The sequence below is a fragment of the Berghia stephanieae genome, chromosome 10 (genome assembly GCF_034508935.2).
Source record: "Berghia stephanieae isolate SIO BIC M18660-M18661 chromosome 10, UCSD_Bste_1.3, whole genome shotgun sequence".
In the NCBI taxonomy this organism is placed as follows: Eukaryota; Metazoa; Mollusca; class Gastropoda; order Nudibranchia; family Aeolidiidae; genus Berghia; species Berghia stephanieae.
In genome coordinates, this window is record NC_088369.1 from 1,815,604 (window position 1) to 1,820,603 (window position 5,000).

A 5,000-nucleotide genomic window follows, 5' to 3' on the forward strand; every position below is an offset into this window, starting at 1 on the left:
AAATGTTAACCGCTTTTAACACCTGAATGAATTTGAGCGTATCAACGGTTGGTCGTATGGGTATAATAATATCTCATGTTGAAGCTTTTGTTCAGTCTTGCATGATTTCATCCAACATATTATTATTATGTCATGGCACGAAAACGCGTTGTTGATTGGCTGGGTGTATTTGGATCACACATCCCCCCCCCCCCCCCAACCCCTCCCCTCAACATTGAAAATATTATTATTATTATTACCATTATTATTATTATTATTATTATTATTATTATTATTATTATTATTATTATTATTATGGAACCGGAAAAGTAGAAGGTATGACGTCACGACTTTTCTTCTCTTTTACTACTTTTAGAATGAAGGGGGGAAAGTACAATAAAATCGCAAGAGGTATTCTCTGGAACAAGTGGGGGAAGGTGGGGGGGGGGGGGGGGGGGGGGGGGGAAGGGGGAAGGATGTGTCTTGTGTTACTTTCGATTTTATCTCACAACCAACGAAAGACGAAACAGATCAAGAGTTGAATGTCCTGGCTTCATTCGGTCGAATTGATGTCATGTATTGAAGTAAAATGCTGAGATCTGTCTACCGGGTGAAGATACGTTCCAACCAGCGACATCTATTGGTCAGAATCAGCGTGGGCTGGCGGGCAACGGATGCGCGGTGTGGGACGGAAGGATAGGGGAAAACATATACAAAACCCAATTAGCATTACCAAACCACCATCATTCTCTGGCTCACGGTTGTGGAAAGCACTTCAATTACCAGGATCGTAATTGTGAATTCTAATTTTTTAGTTTTAAAAAAACATGTCCTATATTAGTTTGCTGCGGTAAATGTGACCATATTAAATGAGGAAACATACAAACAAAACATACAAGCATGACCAGTCACTAACAATGCCGTGTAGTGTGTAGACAGTAACACAGTACGGTGAACATGACTGACACTGGGATCGGAATGTCGGAACCCATGAGTCGTTCGCAACTCTGCCTCACGTATTCATTTAATTTTTATTAAGCTTGCGTAAAACATACAAACAAAAAAGACATGACCAGTCACTAACAATGCGTGTAGTGTGTAGACAGTAACACGGTACGGTGAACATGAATGACACTGGGATCGGAATGTCGGAACCCAGTAGTCGTTCGCAACTCAGCCTCGCGTACTCATTTAAACAGTCAATTTAAATTTCATTTAGCTTGCCTATTCTTCAAGTTTATGATATATTCACTTTTTCTATTTAAAAAGGGTAATCCAAACAGACCATAAAAACGATTTTATAATAAGCCGACTTCAACTTCCATCACTTACGACACTAACTTATTTTGGGTGTTTTTTTTTAACAAAACTGTTTGACTCAAACTAAAGCTTCGGCATTGGATAAGGAGCGAGGTCCCTGTTGCCATCTTGCTAGTTTATACAGAGACTGGGTTGCCAGCTTGGCTGTTCTTGATAAATAGTAGTAAATAGCACAACCTTGTGCAATGAGAGATAGAGAGAGAGAGAGAGAGAGAGAGAGAGAGAGAGAGAGAGAGATTTTGAACAAAAAACGAATATCTCTCTCTCTCTTACCCTCTCTCTCTCTCTCTCTCTCTCTCTCTCTCTCTCTCTCTCTCTCTCTCTCTCTCCTCCCTCCCTCTCTCTCTCTCTTCCTATTTCATCTGTCACACTGTTTGACAATCTTCTTCACCTGGCTCACTTGTACTTGTAATATCGGGTGTAAGGTAAAATTTTGAACAATTATTATTATTTATAAAATGCAGAAACTTTGCAAATAAACCGATAGACTAGATATTAATTCGATTCGAAAAGTGGAACACAAAAGGAGAATTTGCGAATACCCGGTCCAGACATAAGCGTCATGGTCTTATTTATAAAGTGCAGAATCTTTGCAAATAAACGGATAAAATAGAGATTCATTCGATTCGAAAAGTGGAACACAAAAGCAGAATTTGCGAATGCCCGGTCCAGACATAAGCGTTATGGTCTTATTTATAAAGTGCAGAAACTTTGCAAATAAACGGATAAGATAGAGATTCATTCGATTCGAAAAGTGGAACACAAAAGCAGAATTTGCGAATGCCCGGTCCAGACATAAGCGTTATGGTCTTATTTATAAAGTGCAGAAACTTTGCAAATAAACGGATAAGATAGAGATTCATTCGATTCGAAAAGTGGAACACAAAAGCAGAATTTGCGAATGCCCGGTCCAGACATAAGCGCTATGGTCTTATTTATAAAGTGCAGAAACTTTGCAAATAAACGGATAAGATAGAGATTCATTCGATTCGAAAAGTGGAACACAAAAGCAGAATCTGCGAATGCCCGGTCCAGACATAAGCGTTATGGTCTTATTTATAAAGTGCAGAAACTTTGCAAATAAACGGATAGACTAGATGTTATTTCGATTCGAAAAGTGGAACACAAAAGCAGAATTTGCGAATGCCCGGTCCAGACATAAGCGTTATGGTCTTATTAATAAAATGCAGAAACTTTGCAAATAAACGGATAGACTAGATATTAATTCGATTCGAAAAGTGGAACACAAAAGCAGAATTTGCGAATGCCTGGTCCAGACATAAGCGCTATGGTCTTATTTATAAAGTGCAGAAACTTTGCAAACTAAACGGAAAAAAATAGAGATTAATTCTAATCGAACAGTGGAACACAAAGGCAGAATTTGCGAACAACCGGTCCAGACATAAGCGTTATGGTCTTATTTCTAAAGTGCAGAAAATTTGCAAATATACGGATAAGATAGAGATTAATTCGATTCGAAAAGTGGAACACAAAAGCAGAATTTGTGAATACCCGGTCCAGGCATAAGCGTCATGGTCTTGTTTAAATGAAACAATGCCATTTAAAAAAATATATGGTCAATGACTAATTAAGCTAAATATGCGGAGTTCAATTAGATAACTTGATCTGTGAATTTTTTTTATAATTAGCTGTTTTTATTCTCCATCATTTAGGTTATGTGATTAAGTTTATAATTGAAATACAAACTTTATCTCACTTATCAATGTTTTGCAATAAAGGAGAGTGTGAGTGAACCTGAGCAAAGGAAATTATTTGAGAGAGTGATATTTATCATACTTTTCAGTTTGTAGTTGAATTCTAGAATGGATTCTTTATAGTTCTCATTGATTGTATGTCAGTGTGTCAGTCTTTAGGACACCGATTACCCTAATGCGGCCACAATTTACAATGTGACGGCCACAAGCCCGTTAAACGCAGAGTGGGGTATTGTTTTTTGCAAGTAATGCTATGGTTTTAATAGGATATCTGTCTCCTATTAAAATACATTCCTGTGTTGGATTTTGGATTAAATTCATGTCTTCTTCGGATTTTGGGATATTTAATTTTCATGGATTGTTATTGTGATTTTCAAGACTATTAATGTAAGTAAATGCCCAAATAGATATTTTTATTCATTTATTCTTTATTTTTTTTTTTTTTTAGTTTTGTTTGTTTTGAAGCATTTATTATAAGAAATATTGTACATATGCACTTATACACCAAAGACTATATCCTTTCAACTGCTTATTATTATTATTATTATTATTATTATTATTATTATTATTATTATTATTATTATTGTTATTGTTATTATTATTATTATTATTATTATTATTATTATTATTATTATTATTATTATTATTATTATTATTATTATATAATAATGATAATAATTAATAATAAGTGCATTGAGTGAAATCCCAATCATGGTTGCCCAAATAAAACTGGCGCTAGAATCCCGACTACCTGTCTTGTTGTTTGTACGATACATACTAACTACACGTTCAATATCGGGGCAGAAAATATACGTTTGGTTTTATGAAATTAAAACAGTAGTCCCACATTGTTCTTTGATGTTATTTGTGGTTGCATTTGCTTTGAAACTTACACATTATATTGTGTTACATTGTTTACAAAATATTTCTGGTACTCGTATGCATGTGTAGTCAACGGACCACCGGTCAATCGTGTTCTTTATTATTTTATTATTAATTTTGGCTTGACATCTTACATATGTGAATTTGACAGGTTGTTATGGATGATAATTATAACATTAAGTGATTTTTAAACATTTTTTACGGCGTTTTAAATGTCTTTCTTGCATTCATTGCCGAGCACCTCCACTTTTCTGTTACTATTTTAACGATCAGCTGATTTTCTCTTGCCTCCCCTTTAATTTCGCGGACTTTTTTCAGAACGAGGCGTGGGAGTGGCTAATAGGGTATATGAAGTCCTAGGTTCCAACACACAACACTGTAATATGTAACCTTTCGGGTTTAGTGACGATCTGCGTTTAGCCAAAATGCTCACAACATCAGCCAACTGAATATAACGTACAAACACACAAAACAATGTGCAATCTTAAGTTTAAGTGTAAGGAGTAGGCCTACACATAGTTTTGTTTGATCTTAGCTACAGCCGGCGGGAGGACATTGAATATTTTACCTAAACGCATCACATCAATGAATAATAATAATAATAATAATAATAATAATAATAATAATAATAATAATAATAATAATAATAATAATAATAATAATAATAATAATAATAATAATAAAGAGCCAAGTGACGTGAACAGAATTCATTCTATATATAGAATGAAGTTAACATCACTCGGGTGTTTGTTATTGTTTTTTGCCATCCGCGTTTATGAGTAATTTTCACTAAACTGTATTAACCAGACTATAAAGGTTCATGGTTACACATAGTTTTGTGTGTTGGTTCGTTACACTTCCGGATGGCAATATTGTGAGATTCTTAGCCAAGCGCGTACTATCTATAGTATGATTATCGCCACGAGATCCAGCTCTCGAGCCTGACGCTAAACGACTTTGTAAACACGACAACTTGAAATAGGTCAATCGTACCAAAGTCGACACATGGTCATAGCTCGGAGTCACTGCTTGTTCACAGCCAATCTCTCTGCCTTGATGCCCACCTGGGAGATTGTTGTTGCGTGGTGCTTAGAGTTTGGGGTT

The 5,000-nt window shown here is 35.5% G+C and overlaps 1 protein-coding gene across 3 annotated transcripts in view; it reads right to left on the minus strand.

The window, feature by feature from the left end:
• Positions 1-5,000, minus strand: part of LOC144956052 (LIM and senescent cell antigen-like-containing domain protein 1) — a 63,988-nt gene that overhangs the window by 49,827 nt on the left and 9,161 nt on the right. The gene's annotated exons all lie outside the window — the stretch shown is intronic.